The sequence below is a fragment of the Papio anubis genome, chromosome 13 (assembly GCF_008728515.1).
Source record: "Papio anubis isolate 15944 chromosome 13, Panubis1.0, whole genome shotgun sequence".
Lineage (NCBI taxonomy): Eukaryota > Metazoa > Chordata > Mammalia > Primates > Cercopithecidae > Papio > Papio anubis.
In genome coordinates this window covers 42,212,431-42,229,699 of record NC_044988.1, presented here as the reverse complement: position 1 = coordinate 42,229,699, position 17,269 = coordinate 42,212,431, and positions in this window count along the sequence as shown.

Sequence of the window (17,269 nt, the reverse complement as noted above, 5' to 3'; positions counted from 1 at the left end):
ACTACATAATGCACGGCTCAGCCCTCTGCTGCTAGTTGGTTTCACAAGGAAGTCCCAGCAGTTTTCAGAAATGACTCGGTAATTAGGATCTTTGGGGAGACTTTCCTGCCTTTTTCACATATCCCTACCGCCTGTGGCTGGATGGTGCCTAGACTGAAACCACAAGCTGTCATTAGGGGCAGACCTGAAACAAATCACAGTAATGATGGCAACCACAAATCTCCGACTAAAATTCCCCAGACGAAGCCCTTTCCTTCTCCTTATCCAGGAAACTTCAGTAAGCAGGCACACTACAGAAGAAGAGCTTATTGAGTGAATATGTTGGAAAAGCTAAAAGCCACTTTGACAGGCCAGATGAGGGAAGAAAAGAAATTCGATAGCCACTGAACAAACTAACAAATCTGCTCAGAAAAATCTCAACTCCAAATTTAATTTTCATTTGTTGGTTTATTTCCTTATTAGTTTCTTTTTTCTTCTTTTTAGTAACACATTGGAAGATAATTACAATATAGTCTGTACTTTCAAAGCAAAATAAATGAAGCACTAAAAGAGAGGTTATTTTAGGATATGTCTATTGCAAACTTAACTCCCCCAAACTGACCCAGTCTTTTCAAGATGCTGGATTAGAATATTTTAGCTCCTTCTCATGATACTGTAGCTGACATTAAGCCTAAAACTTGGCTAGGGATAAAATAAGTCCATTCTGTTGTAGGGTGTGTAACTGAGTGTGTACTTCTCAGCTACCCAGAGGTTCCCTTTCATATGTACATGTGTGTGTGTATATATATGTGTGTGTGTATATGTGTGTGTATAATATATGTGTGTATATATGTGTGTGTATATATTTGTGTGTATATGTGTGTGTATGTATGTGTGGGTATGTCTGTGTATAGATGTATATACACATACACACATATATAGGACCACTGTCTGATGATGTTTCAGTGCCCCTTGAGGGCTTCTAAGAGTAATAAACGCAAACAAGAATTCGGCTTCATACGAAATAATTCACTTACAGGAGCAAAGCCGGATGTGTGACTCAAAGGATCTCTGAAGTCAAGATTAACTGCCAGTCATCAGGAAACCCAAAGTCATTTAAAGTAAGAGGTGCCACAAGCCAGAAGATAGAAGCCATAAACACATACAATATTAATAAAGCAATTACAGTAAGTAGTAGAACATTCTGCTTTGCAAATCTCTTGCCACTTCAAGAAACATCTGTCTCCGCCAGTAGAAATTACTGTTAAAAAAGCCAAACCAAACCAAACAAGCTGTGCTTTGTGTTTTAGCTTTGCATTCAGTATCTTGATCACTTAGTCTGCTGCCAAAGCTTCAATACCAATTTCATAGCCTATTCCCTGGGTTGGTTTTTCAACCAATGTAGCCAATTGTGCTTATAGTAGGCAGAGGAGCAATTAGCTAATCCACTGCGTTGTGCAAACTGTCTGAATCCAATCACACATAATATCTCCAGAGGGTGAGTGAGAAATTCAAGTGACCAGATGAATCCCTGTTTAATAGAAACTGGCTTGAGCCTTAGCCAACCCAGTTCTTGAAAGTTGTTGGTTCCTTATTTTTACAAAAGTAAAATTTTATGTTTATTTACACTGCACAGGTAAGTTACTTTGTTACTGATCAATAAAATCCAGACCTGGCTGGGAGAGGGGGGGAATCCTGGAGACAGATGAACACCCACTGTGAAATATTTTATCCTGGAATAGCACCTGGTTTCTTAGAGAATAATTGAGAAGAAAGGAACCATATCCATAAGCAATTATTGAGCTCAAATGGGCTCTTCCATTATAAAAGAAACAACAACAACAAAACCATGTGATTCAAGAAAAGAGGGAATAAAGATTTGCTTCAATCCAGAAGAAAAGTAGAAGAAGGTAATGGGGCCGGGTGCAGTGGGTCAGGCCTGTAATCTCAGCACTTTGGGAGACCTAGGTGGGAGGATTGCTTGAGGCCAGGAGTTGGAGATCAGCCTGGGCAACATAGCAAGACTCTGTCTCTACAAAAAATTTGAAAAATTAGCTGGGCATGGTTGTGGGTGCCTGTAGTCCCAGTTACTTGGAAGGCTGAGAAAGGAGGATCGCTTGAGCCCAAGAGTTCAAGGCTGCAGTGAACTATGATCACACCACTGCATTTCAGGCTGGGCAGCAGATTGAGACCCTGTACCTGTGTCTATCAAAAAAGAAAAAAAAGAAGAAGGAGGTAATTGTGGTTTCTTAAATAGAAGTTTATAACAGAAGATACAATTTCAAAGATCTACTCACTTGGAACTGTGAATAATTGGGTTAAAGAACCAACCACTCAAATATTTGTTAGAAATCCTCAGGGGTCTACTTAGATTCCTTTTTCACACTTACCACAAAATTCTGATTTAATTCATCACCAAATGTCACTTCTTGATCTACACCTCCTAAAATAGGCTGCCTCTTTTTATTCATCTTCCCACTAACTTGTTCAGGTCTTCTTCATTGTTACCAATACTATATACAATGGTCTGCTGAATGAACTTCCTACCTCTGGGGTCTTTCTCCTTCGATCTTTTCCCCAGATTGGTACCAGAAAGATCTTTCTAAAATTCAGACCTAATGTGTTATTTCCCACTGAAGTCCCCTCAAAGGTCCCTTATCAGCTACTGAACAAAGCTTCAAGCTCTTCAGTTGGCCCGCAAAGCCCATTGTCTAAGTTTATGGCTTCCTGTGTCATAATTCCCCACATAAGGATCCTTTCCTTCTAGACCTCACAGTTTCCAAAATACGCTGTTCTTTGGGGTCTGGCAAAGTATTCTTCTTTGGCAGCCATTCCTTTGCCCTACACTTTTGTCCACCAGGCCAATCACTTCTTATCCTCTTCTGTCCAGCCTATTAGGTAACCTGGGGCAAACTTGGTGGTCACATCTCTGTGTGTGCACCTGCTTTAGAGCACCATTCTCAGTATATATAAAGCACAGCATAACGAAGTGGAAAGAATGAAGCTTTGGAACCAAACTTTGATGTAAATCTTAGCTTATAACCTTCTTTCTATGGCAAGTTATTATACTCTTTCCCATTTGTTAAATAGGAATGTGAATGCCCAAGTTTTGTGAGATTAGCAATAACATATATGAAACCCTCCAAGCTGAACTTGACTCATAGTCATTGCTCAACATGATAGCCATAGTATAGGATATTATAACTGCTTCTTTAACCTATTGATTACACTTAGGTTATGACCTGCTTGAAAATAGATGCTATCTCTTTTCATTTTTATTTTTTGTTTGTTGTTCATCTTTCTGGCTTAGTACCTGTCAAAGCACCTGACATACAGAAAGTGTACAATAAAAAAAATGCTCAAAGGATTAGGAAACAAATAAAGGATACATGAGTGATGAAATCTCTAAATTTTAGAACATTTGGGAATTTGTGCTATAGCAGGACTAGAAATAGTGACATCGAGACTGGCTACGAATCTCAAGCACATTTAAAACATCATCGTGTTTTCTGGTTCTGTAGCTTTCTTGTGCTGACAAATGAGCATAACTGGTAGCTATGTGTTTTCTGAAAGGATACGCTACTAACAACCTGAAATTAAAGCTTCCTGTGTAGCACGGTCCAGCATTATCTTCCCTTTTTTCTCTAGTGTGAAAATTGCATCTCTGATACCTAAATAGTATTGCATGTTCCCATTTGGGTGGAGCATAGAGTGTGAACCAGGAAGGGGAAAGAGACTGAGATGAGGGGTCAAGTAGAGGTGAGACCAAAGAGCACCTTGAACTCCACATTTATAACTTGGACATGACCCCATGGGGGACTTATTAGTGGGTTTAATCAGGAAGATCCGAGAACTGGAGGTCTGCTGTAGATACCCTGTATACAGCTTACTAGCATAGGATGATTCTGAAGAAAGAAAACCTAAAGAAGGACATGAGTTAGGAGGCAGCTGAATAATAACCATGGTGACAAGGACATGAACTAAGGCAGTAGCCAGGGCCAGCTGCAGGGGTGTGTGAACTGTGCAGTGACACAGGGCCCTACCTTTAGAGGGCTCTGGTGTTTGGTTTAATGCTCTCTTGTCACTGTCTTGAAATTCTTAATAATTTTTTAAAAAGAGGCCCATATTTTCATTTTGCAGTTGGCTCTGTAAATTATGTAACTGGTTCTGGCAGAGATAGTAGGAGAAAAGTCATGACAGATTACAAAGACGTGCGTCCTGCTCCTCTTTGCTTTTCCATGTATGTGACTTCCTTGGTGCCCAAGGGCAACTCCCTGCCTCATCTGGGTGGTGTAGGGTGTTAAGGTGAAAGGAGTGGAGATTTAAGAATTTTATTAATTTAAAAGTAGAAAATTAATCTTTAGTCTTTGCGCTTCAATAAAGAAGTTTTGACATCTTATCCAGGCAGTAGAAAGTCAGAATTTATTGAGAGAGAGAAAAGGATAATTTGCAGTGTTTTTTTTCCAATGGTTAAAACATAAATTTTATTCTATACCTAAAGTAAGGGCAATATCACGCAAAGGAAATGAGTAGCCCAAAACCAGTTTCTTCTAGTCGGAGGGATTTTGTGGCAGCCAAACATCAGAGGGGACCTGAATGGGAGAGTGGCCTCCTGGCTCTGAGCTTTCCATCCTGGGCGAAAGCTCATAGGTGGCAGAATGACACAGGAGCAAAGACGACCATAAGAACCTGCATTATCAGCATCTCAGCAGCTGCCGGTGTTTCCAGAAGATGGGTGCCTGCTTATTCCCCATGGCCCACCCCACCCAATCTCCTAAACTGCTGTAGTCATTGTGACTTTGCAGCACAAGAAAGGAAGTCCCATTACCATTTGAGGTTGAATTTCCAGACAGCCTGTTGTCAAATGTGTGCTTGGAGTCAAATTTAAGTTAATTAAAGAAAATAAAGTGTAGTAATTATTGACACCTAAATATGAGATTGCAGAATTATACCTGCTGCATATACATAACAGCTGTTTAGCATTAAAGAAATAGAAAATATTAAGATATAGTCTTTTTCCAAGAAACTTATTTCCTCATGGGTGTAGTTTAAAGTGTTATCAAATTACAGCATTAGATTCATTCTTTATGTATAAATTTAACAGACCTTTACTTTATTAGGAATTATACAATTACAATATATGCAAACAGTTACATACTGTTAAAATTGGTACTTTTTGCATTTCTTAACTGCCATGATACACGGTTTAGTACTATAGTGCTTTATTATACCTTTCTAGCAAGGTCTTTATTATAACGTTTCCTTTAACCGTTTTGTACTTAAAAATATTTGTTATCATGGAATCATAAAACAAACTAATAACTATAAGCATAAAGGTTTATTTCCATCACCCTTATTGGTATGCTTATATTAGGAAGTGCCAGGATCCTGGAATTGCCAGTGGTGTGTAATATGCAAGAACATCATCTCTTGCTGCAGAACGTATGGACCAATCCCTTTTTTGAATTAACTATATGTGCTTTTTCAAACCTCTGCATACAGAATTATAATAGCGATGGCCCTCTGTCCTGATGTTTCCAGCTACCCACTTGCTTTGAATGGTGCATTTCTTACAGGCAATTAGAAGAGTGGTCTGACTGGGCTGTTTTTTGATAACTGGTCTATGACTCTTGGATTTGCATGAGGACCTTTTAGCAGTTATTTTCTTTTGCTTATCTGTAACTGCTCCATTGGCCTATAAGCATTTAGATCTGTTTTTAAATTTTTACTTTATTTACCTGATTATTGGAACAGAGTATGTCCACTTTAAACATTATGAATTGCAAAACTCTGTAATGAAGAGAAAAAACTTCATTACAGATTTTTTGGTCTGATTTAGTTTAGCTATTTTCCCTGTAGTCATAAATACTTTCAGTAAGGGTATAGTCCATGCCAGGAATTCCTTTACAAGCTTCATATTTATGTAAATTTTGTATCCTTGTGAATTTTGTAATTTTCCACATTTTCTTATGAGGAAATGTTCAGAGTGATTAAATACCTTTCCTAATGTCACACAGGTAATAAAGGGCAGAGGTAGGATTTGAACCTGGCTCTATTGAATTCTGCACTCTTAATCAGGATGTAATAATGCTTTAATGTAAGTTTAAGTTGTACATATGTTTTATTGTGCTGTCCGGGCTTTTTGTTTAATATTACAACATAAATAATCCTACCTATCATTAAACATTTTCATAAATATCCTTATTAACTGTGAATCATTTGTTTCGTGGGATTTTGTGATTTAATTTCTTTATAAAGTCTTTACCCCATTCCCGAAATAGGTCTAGGGTTGCAAGCTTTGAGGTATTGGTTTCGTATAGTAATCTCAAGTTATGTATTTCTCTGATTTACTGGAAGACCACTAGTTACTATGTTAAACTTTAGCACAGACTTTTCCATGCATGCTAATTTCAGAAACAGGAAAAACACATTTTATGAAGAAAGAAATATAGGAATCACAAATGTTTTAGTCGGTGAGGAATATGCAAGCTGTATTTTTTGTGTTCCTTGGTAATTCCAGCACATGGCACCTACAACAGAAAGGCTAATTTTCAAACTATGTGGTTACAGCTCTAGGTCTCTTAGAATCATTGGGATACTGTGTCCAGAATTGGTGGGTTCTTGGTCTTGCTGACTTCAAGAACGAAGCCGCGGACCCTCGCGGTGAGTGCTACAGTTGTTAAAGACGGTGTGTGTCCAGAGTTTGTTCCTTCTTTCCGGTGGGTTCCTGGTTTCACTGGCTTCAGTAGTGAAGCTGCAGACCTTCACCCTGTTACAGCTCATAAAACCTACATTGACCCAAAAACAAAAACCGCAGCAGCAAGATTTATTGCAGAGAAAAAGAACAAAACTTCCACAAAAAGAAAAGCAAATGTGGAAAAGCAAATGCAGCAGGTTGCTGCTGCTGCCTCCAGCAGGCTTTTATTCCCTTATCTGTCCCCACCCACATCCTGCTGACTGGTCCATTTTACAGAGAGCTGATTGGTCTATTTTACAGAGAACTGATTGGTCCGTTTTGACAGAGTGCTGATTGGTGCGTTTACAATCTTTGAGCTAGACACAGAGTGCTAGACAGAAAAGTTCTCGAAGTCCCTGCTACGTTAGCTAGATACAGAGTACCAATTGGTGTATTTACAAACCCTGAGCTAGACACAGAGTGCTGATTGGTGCCTTTAGGATCCCTTAGCTAGACATAAAAGTTCCCCAAGTCCCCACCAGACTCAGGAGCCCAGCTGGCCTCACCTAGTGGATCCCGCGCCCTGGCTGCAGGCGGAGCTGCCCGCCAGTCCCAAGCCGCTCCTGCACTCCTCAGCCCTTGGGCGGTCGATAGGACGCGGCATCACGGAGCAGGGGGCGGCGCCCGTCGGGGAGGCTTGGGCCTCGCGGGAGCCCACGGCGGAGGCAGGTGCTGGGGCATGGCGGGCTGCAGGTCCTGAGCCCTACCACCCGGGGAGGCAGCTGAGGCCAGGTGAGAATTCCAGCGCAGTGCCGGCCGGGTGCTAAGCCTTTCATTGCCCTGGGCCGGCGCGCCGGCCGGCAGCTCTGCGTGCGGGGCCCGCCAAGCCCGCGCCTGCGCCTGCGCCCGCCGGAACTCGCGCTGGCTCGCGAGCGCCGCGCGCTGCTGGGTTCCCGCCCGCGCCTCTCCCTCCATACCTCCCTGCGAGCAGAGGGAGGAGGCTCCGGCCTCGGCCAGACTAGAGAGGGGCTCCCACAGTGCTGTGGCGGGCTGCAGGGCTCCTCAAGCACGGCCAGGGTGGGCACGGAGGCCGAGGGGGCGCCGAGAGCGGGGCTGCTAGCACGTTGCCACCTCTCAGTACTATAGCCAATCATTCCTTGATTTTAAAGCTCTCATCTCTTTGGATTTGAAAAGCCGAAAGACTGTGTGCTACCGTCCAGGTATTTCAGTCGCTTACAACTGGGGAGAAGTTGGGGTACAGTGGGTGGAATATCGGGGAGACAGGGCAGTTGAATCCCTTCAACATACTTCACTGCCATGGAGCAAGATATGTGAAAGAAGTGTAGGGATATAACAATAATTAAGACTTTGTTTTCACGTTTTAACTTTTGTCATAGTTTTCAAGTTTTTCAATTCTTCGTGTATTTCATAGTGAAATATCTCATGTGGAAAGAAACAAACAAGACTGAGAATATGTCTAAGATTGAAAACATATGAAAAGTAGAATGTGACAGGTGTGTGGTTTTTCAAACATTTTGTACGTATGTATTGTGAATGTATCATTAAAGTGGATAGAGTAAGAGGTAAAGAAAAATGAATTCATTTTTAATTTTTAATAATTTAAACATAATGAAAATAACTAGGAAGTATTGTTCCATCAAACGTAGTCTATGGAGAAGTATTTAGTACCTAACAGTTAAATGAAATGGAAATCAGTATTTTTAAGAAAAACTCCCGAAACATTTTTGAAGGTATGGGTTGCTTATCATAAGTATGTGCATTTTTTAATGTCAGAAAAAATCTTTCCACAGACTTAAATTATCGAGAAGAGGTTTCTTTCTTCAAGGCAGAGTTGCTTAAAATGGATTGGATGATTTCCAAGATTTTCAAAATAAGTTCTGATCTGGCTTGAGACATTTATACATATTTTTCAAAAACAAGACACTTTTGGGAAAATTAAATAAGATTAGAAGATGAGGCTTTCTGAGCAAGAAATGGGTTTTACAAATTAACTATTAAAAAGGCTACTTACTATGAATTCAGTTTAATCCCAATGAAATCCAAAAAGGTATTTTTTCTTTTTTGGTGGAAACGGAAAAGTTAATTCTGAAATTTACATATGAATGAAAAGTACCGATAATAGACAATACTACCCTACAAAAGAACAATGTTGGAGGACTCACACTATCTGACTTTAAGACTATAAAATGATAGTAATCAAAACAATATAGCATGAGTAGGCAAGTAGAGGGTTGGAACAAAATATATGCCATCACTTAATTTCCAACACAAGGTAAACAGTCAACAGTTTTTCAGTCAGTGCGGTTTAATGGAGAAAGAAGTTTTTTTCCGACAAATAGAGGCATAGCAACTACACAAATGTGGAGGAAAAAAATGAACTTTAATTCTTACAGCATATGCAAAACAATTTAGGATAGATCATAGGCTTAAATCTAAAAGCTAGAACTATAGAGCTTCTGAAGGAAAATACAATATTTTTGCAGCTTTTAAGTTTGGGTAGATTGCTCAGAGGGGACACAAAAAGCACTAAATATAAAGGAAACAGTTAAAAATTTGACTGTACCTGAATTAAACTTGCGTTGATCAAAAGACTGTAGAAAATGAAAAGTGGGCCGGGCGCGGTGGCTCACACCTGTAATTGCAGCACTTTGGGAGGCCCAGGGGTTTGGATCACTTGAGGTGAGGAGTTAGAGACCTGCTTAGTCAACACGGTGAAACCCCATCTCTACTAAAAATACAAAAAATTGACCGGGTGTACTGGTGGAAATCTGTAATCCCAGCTACTTGGCAGGCTGAGGTAGGAGAATCACTTGAACCTGGGAGGTGGAGGTTGTAGTGAGCTGAGATTGTGCTGCTGCACTCCAGCTTGGGCAACACAGTGAGACTCCATCTCAGAAAAGAAAAGAAAAAAGAGAAAATGAAAAGTGAAGTCACAGATTGAGAGAGAAAGTATTTGAAATATATCCGACAAATGATTTATCTCTCCTAAAAATGATATAAATAACTCCTGAAAATAAATTTGAAAGAAGAAAAATAGCCCAATTTTTAAATGGGCAAAAGACAGATACTTTTTTTCTAAAGGAAGATCCCTTAATGGCCAAGTTCATGAAAAGAAGCTCAATATCAATTGTTCTCAGGGAATTGAAATTTGAAGCCCAAATGAGGTACTCCTACACCCACGTTACAAAGGCTAACATTTTAGAGTAGACAATGACAGTACCCAGCGCTGCTGAGGATGTGAAGAAACTGGAACTCTCATACATATGGTGGAAACTGTAAAACTGTTCAACCACTGTATGGGGTTGAATAGTGTCCCCCAACTTCATGTCTAACTGGAACCTCAGAATGTGACTTTATTTGAAAATAGGATATTTGCAGGTGTAATCTAGTTATAGTGAGGTCATGCTGGTTTAGCATGGGTCCTAACTCAAATGATTGGTGTCCTTATTAGAGGATGGAAATTGATACACAGAGACACAGAGAAGACATATAGGGAAGAGGCCAAGTGAAGACAGATGAGCTTGAGGCAGAGATTGCAATTATGCTGCCACAAACCAAGGAATGCCAAGGGTTGCTGGCAACCACCACAAGTTGGAAGGGGCAAGGAAGGATTCTTTCCTAGAGTCGTCAGAGGGAGTGTGGCTCTGAGAACACCTTGATACTGGACTCTTGGACTCCTGAACTGAGAGAATAAATTTCTCTTGTTCTGATACACCCAGTTTTTGATATTTTGTTATGGAATTCCTAGGAAAGGAATACCACCACTCTGAAAAATGTTGGCAGTGTCTTGTAATATTAAACATCTACAACTTCCCTATGACCCAGCAATTCCACTTTTAGGTATTCACCTAAATAAATGAAAGCATATATCCACATAAATACGTATATAAGAATGTTTATGGCAGCTTTAGTGACAATAATCAAAACTGGAAACATTTTAAGTGTCTATGAAGAAAATTAATAAAAAAGTATGTTCATATAGTTGAACACTATTCAGCAATAGAAGAATAAGCTACAAATGCACTCTGCAGTGTGGATGAACATCAAAAATATATTGAGCAAAAGAAACCAGACACAAAAAACGCATGTATACTGTTTGAGTCCATTTACGTGAAGGTCAAAGTCAGGTAGAAGTGTTCTCAGGTAATAGAAACCAGTGAGGGCAGGGACTGGCCTGAGAGGGCGTGAGGAAACTTTCTTACGCATTGGAAAAGTTATGTATCTTGATTGTGGCAGTGTTTTACATTTGTCAAAACTCACTGGATTATTTCCTTAATGCATTTTATTAAATGTAAATTATATCTCGATAAAATTGTTTATAAGAAAACATAAACCTTGGAGCATGTCGTCATATATAATGCTTGCCTCAATCAAAAAGAAAAGAAAAACCCACTTTAAAGATTCAATTAAAACTTTTATCCCCGTTCCCTTTCTTTTTTCTTTATTTTTTTTAGATAGGGTCTCTCTGTCACCCACCCAGGCCGGAGTGCAGTAGCGTGATCATGTTTCTCTGCAGCCTCGACCTCCTGGGCTCCAGTGATCCTCCCTTCTCAGCCTCTGGAGGAGCAGCTGGGACTACAGGTACACCCCACCATGCCGGGCTACTCTTTCCATTATTTAAAACTGCATTAGTTATCTACTTTCTAAACTCATTTTTAATTCTTAACAGGTAAGTGATTATCATGTAACTTATTTTTGTTCTGCAACTTTTCCAGTCTGCACCGAACGTAGTAATCGCCTGTAATTGTCTACTTCTTTTGTATATGTTGGCAAAGGCTTAGATTTCAGTTTCCCTAGCTGAGGGGATTCTAATGACTTAGGACACCATTTGCTCTTTTGGCTATTTTGCTTAGGAAGGATAGGTCACTTGCAGGCGCCAATGAAGGGCAAAATAATAACTTATCCTTAACTACAGATACACAATTTAAACAGCATTCAAAATGTTCTTTTTGAGGAAAAAAAAAAAAAAAAAAGGGAGGAGTACACCCAATTTGGCCTGTCACAGAACAAAGAAAATACCAGCTTCAGGTGGGAAGTACCCCAGTTCCGTTCTGACAGCTTCTTGGCAACTGTTAATATGTATCAAGCTTGACTGGATGGGGAGGAGGGAGGACCGGAGGGGAAACAGCAGAAGAATGGGGGCAGAAGAGGAGAGAGAGGGACGCGGAGGAGCCCAGGGATCCACACTGCTCAGCTGCTTCTGGGTTTACGGTGCAGCGCGAGCGCCATCATGTGGTTATCTCTGTGACTTCAGTGGAAGAAATGCTTTTTTCCCCGCCACTCCATTTAAAGAATGCAAAAATAAACCAAAATCGTTCATGGGGCCTGAGAAACCTTGAGAAGGATATTACCCTACAGTTATTTTTTCATCGAAAAGTTGAAGAGGTTTCTGACATCTCAATTAGTAACGCATCTGGAATGTTTGCTCTCCAGGTACCTATTATTCGTTCCTTCACTCATCAAATATTTATTGAACGCTATGTGCCAGACACTGCATAAGCAGGAGAAAGGCAGGCGTGGTGGTCTAGTGGGGCAGACAGACATGTGAACAAATGGTTACAGCAGTCTGATAAATATTCTAATGCAGGAATGAAAGGAACATCTGGGAGCTAAATGAGAGCATTTAATATTTGACAAAGATGCTCGGTGCTATAATCTAATTGTTGCATTGAAAACCTGTGTTGATCCTATTACTTGTGTCACTTGTCCATAACGTCTTTAAAATCTGGCTAAAATTAGTAATTGGTTGATTGATTCAAATTATTTATTGAGAACCAATTATGTGCCAGGTACTACTGCTGTATCACTATTACTTGTATCACTTTTGTCTGTAACCTGTTTAACAATCTGGCCAAAATTATTGATTCATTGATTCAGATTATTTATTGAGAGCCAATTATGTGGTAGGTACTACTGTTGGTGCCAAGGGATACAGATGAAGATAGGAAAGACAGAAAACATTTCTTCTTTTGTTAAGCTTAACTTCCATGTGTGGAAAGTGAACCATCAAGAAAAAATGTTTTATGTCCGTCTGTGATACAAAAGCCATTTTCTTGTTTATTGCCTGTTTATCTATGTCATTATTTCCTGCTTTCCATCTATAGTCTTTATTCCTCAGTTTTTCAAATGTAAACAGTTGTTTCAAACTATTTCAGGTTACACTGAGAGTTTAAACAAGCATAGCTTTCTTAATGGCTTTGGAAAATTTACTTAATTTTGTATTGCTCAGAGCAGCACCAGGGTTTTAGTTAGTAGTTAAGCCGTGAAGTGGGAATTTGGGAGGAGATTTCTAATCCTGGTCCTGTTACTGTTTCATTTGTCTGGTTTACCTCCCAATCTCAGCTTTTCCTGGCCACTTCAGGGTCATGCATATAATAAATATTAGGGCTGGGCGTGGTAGCTCATGCCTGTAATCCCAGCACTTTGGGAGGCCAAGGTGGGGCGGATCACGAGGTCAGGAGTTTGAGACCAGCCTGACCAGCCTCATGAAACCCCGTCTCTACTAAAAATACAAAAAAATCAGCCAGGCATGGTGGTGTGTGCCTGTGGTCCCAGCTGCTCAGGAGGCTGAGGCAGGAGAATTGCTTGAACCCAGCAAGCAGGGGTTGTAGTGAGCCGAGATAGTGCCACTGTACTCCAGCCTGGGCAACAGAGTGAGACTCCATCTCAAAAATAAATAAATAAGAACCATCTCGGATAATTTTAGACTCAAAACAGCAGAGAGTAGGAAGCTGGAAGAACACTTGTGTTCATACCCAGCCCCTAGGCCTCAGCGGTTGCAGTATTCAGGGAGAGCGGCAGCCTCCCTCCCTGAAGTCCCACGTGGAGATGGCTCTGCTCCAACACTGAGGTGCCAGAATGCGAAAAAGGAACTCCTCTAATGACATAAAACAAGTGAAAATTTGTATGATCAGATGAGCTCACTAACAAGCTGGAAAAAAATGTGATCTTTATGAGCAGAGCGTATTTGTTAACAATGACGGGGGAAATAAACCTGCTTTATGGCTATGTTCTCAAGGAGTTGTGACTCTTCACTAAAGTATCCTTGTCTCATCTTGTGTTAGGTTGTTCACTTCCATTGCTCACACGTGCTCAGCCCACACAGTTGGTGTTTATAATGGAGTCATATACCACTGCTAAAAAATTCAGAAAGTTCTTCAATTCTGTTTGTGCCAAATCATTGTGGCCTAGACGTCAAGGAGGAGGGACCTAGGAAGCCTGGAGTTTTCCATTGCTTTCCCTACCAAATCAAACCACAACCCAACGCCCATGCCAGTAAGCGTATCGGCTTCCGATTCAGCTTCTTCAGAAGATTCTTTTCACTTCAACTGACATTTGCAGGGAGAATTATATTAAACTGAAGCTAATAAGACCATGTGTTACTTCATATAAAATATAATTGTAAATACAATCCTTGGCAACTATTTCTTTTACCTCCAGGTGTCTCGAGCGTTAGGCACCAAACTATCTTTATTTTCTTTATGAATTTAAAGGAAAATGTCTTTATAGTCACAGTACCACTTTGAGAGAAAAGGAAAAAAGTCTTTCTTTAAAACAAACAAATGAACAATGCTTGTGGTCAATAATTGAAATTATTCTCTGCCTAAATTGCTCTGTTTACATGACCTACAAAAATTAGAACTTACATAAACATGATGACAAAATTAAAATATTATTTTCTGCCAGGCGCAGTGGCTCACGCCTGTAATCCCAGCACTTTGGGAGGCTGAGGTGGGAGGATTGCCTGAGGTCAGGAGTTCAAGACCAGCCTAGCCAACATAGTAAAACTCTGACTCTAATAAAAAACAAAAATTAGCCAGATGTGGTGGTGGGAACCTGTAATCCCAGCTACTGATGCAGTAGAATCACTTGAACCCAGGAGGTGGAGGTTGCAGTGAGCTGAGATTGTGCCACTGAACTCCAGCCTGGGCAACAGAGTAAGACCTTGTCTAAATAAAATAAAATAAAATAAAATGTTAATTTATTCTATGTATCTCTGGCTCAGACCTTTAAAGACATAAATCTAACTTATTTGTAGATAGAATAGAATGGTTAACATTTCATCAGAATTTTAAACAGATGTTATTGGTCATTATTAAGACAAGTTCTATAAAACGAACTAAATCCTCTTCTAAAATGCATATGTAAATATTCTTCAGATATGAAAAATCATGAAAAAGTGTGTCTTATAATTTTATTTTTCAAGTTTTTGGACGTAAGATATATGAACTGAGCATTTTTCCATTTGCAAAGAGAAGGGACTTAGTTTTTATCTGAGCATGTCTCTTCAGGGTAGTAACTGTTTCCGGAAAACCATCACCCGTGGAAGCAGTGAAGCATCTTCCCTAAACAGCAGAACAGGATGTACTATGAAAGAATCCCTTCCTTTGTGAGAGCCCACTTTGAGAGACAGGCTGGATTAACAGGCATGAATTTTTAAAGTAGCAGTTCATAAGCAGCTTCATTAAATTGCACTAACAAGTTTTGAAGTTTTATTACACCAATAACTCTGGTGAACATTCCGATGCAAGATATATAAGCTTTTCTATTAAAATGGTTAATACTTTCATGACCATGTATTTTTAGAGACTGACTTCTCTAAAATTTTCCCAAATCTATTCTTAAACCTAATTCTAACCCTAGCTCTAACCCTAATCTTAACCCTAACCGTAATGTGTCTTAAGGCTGAGTCTGGTGAAAGTCGTAAAAAATGTAAACAGTTAAGAGAAAACCTTCAGGAATAAAGTGATATGACAATCTCCTGTCATCCCTCTGAACCTCCAAGTTCATTTCAATTTAACAGATTTAAGTCTTAAATTGTCTTAAAATTATTTAAAAATCTAGATCTAGTATCTAGGCTACTTTAATGGCTTAGTTGATCAACTATTACAAAAGAAACACAGTGATTTGGAAACAAGGCAAAGACACAGTGCATTGTCTTTCAGATGCTCTTTTCCTGAGGTTGGATTTGAGAATCAAAATATAAACTCCATAGCAATAGGCATTATTTACTCATCCTTGTGGAGAATTAAACAGGCTTATGTAATTGAACATAATTTTGAAAACAGTGTGTGCCAGATACTCTTTCAAGCACTTCCCATGCACCCAGTTTTTAAAACGCTTACAACAGTGTAATGAGATTGATATTATCGTTAACCCCATTTTATAGAAGAGGAAACCGGAGGCTGGGCACGGTGGTTCACGCCTGTAATCCCAGAACTTTGGGAGCCTGAGGCGGGTGGATCACTAGGTCAGGAGTTTGAAACCAGCCTGGCCAACGTAGTGAAACCCGTCTCTACTAAAAATACAAAAAAATTAGCCGGGTGTGGTGGTGGGTGCGTGTAATCCCAGCTACTTGGGAGGCTGAGGCAAGGAGAATAGCTTGAACCTGGGAGGCAGAGGTTGCAGTGAGCCGAGATGGCGCCATTGCACTCCAGCCTGGGCAACAGTGTGAGACTCCATCTCAAAAAAAAACAAAAACAAAACAAAAACAAACAAAAAACTGAGTCACAGAAAAGATAAGTAACTTTCACAGAGTCACACAGAGAGTAAGTGGTGGAGGCAGGACAGTCTTGTTTGGTACTTTTAACCTCAGTGATAACCTAATTGTCTATACAGTCTTCATCTCCCTTCAGCTTCGGCTGTCTGCAGAACGTCTCTTCCTGATTAACCCACCAGATACTCACTCAACTTGTTCCAGATGGAACTGAGAATCTGCTCTCATTCACCTGCTGCCTCCACCCTTAACTTTGACTGCCAACCCCGTCTTTCCAATTCTGATAACAATACTGTCATGCTTGACTTTTCTTTTTTTTCTTTCTTTTTTTTTTTTTTTGAGACTGAATCTTGCTCTGTCGCCCAAGCTGGAGTGCAGTGGCGCAATCTCAGCTCATTGCAAGCTCCGCCTCCCAGGTTCACGCCATTCTCATGCCTCAGCCTCCCGAGTAGCTGGGACTACAGGCCTGCCACTACGCCCTGCCAATTTTTTTTTTTTTTAGTAGAGACGGGGTTTCACTGTGTTAGCCAGGATAGTCATGATCTCCTGACCTCGTGATCTGCCTGCTTTGGCCTCCCAAAGTGCTGGGATTACAGGCGTGAGCCACTGCGCCCAGCTCATGCTTGACTTTTCTTTACCTGTGAGTGCTTGCTATAAACTTGGCTCTGCCTGTTTCCATATTCTAGCAGTTAAACAGCTTGAGCATCTCTCTCCTCTTTCCTTTTCCCACTGTTGTCTCTTAGACACTGCTCCACTGTCTGCCTTCTCCAGTTAATCCTAAACTACATTGGTACCCAACAAAGCTTACAAAAACATGCTGTTGATCTTCCCATGCCCTACTAAGAAAGCTTTAGTAGCTTCCTTATAAAATGAGTAATAAACTCCTAAAGTTTTCACTCTAAGCTATTTATATTGTAACCAAAATTTCGTTTCAATCCTTATTGCCATTTCATCTTCTGTCCTTGCCTGTCTTCAGTTTACTTGTTATAATGTTATTTAATTTTTTTGTAGTTATTTCGATTTATCACCTTAATACCAACCCACTGCTTCCAACTCAATATTTAGTATCTTTCCCATGTTCCAGATATCTGGCAATT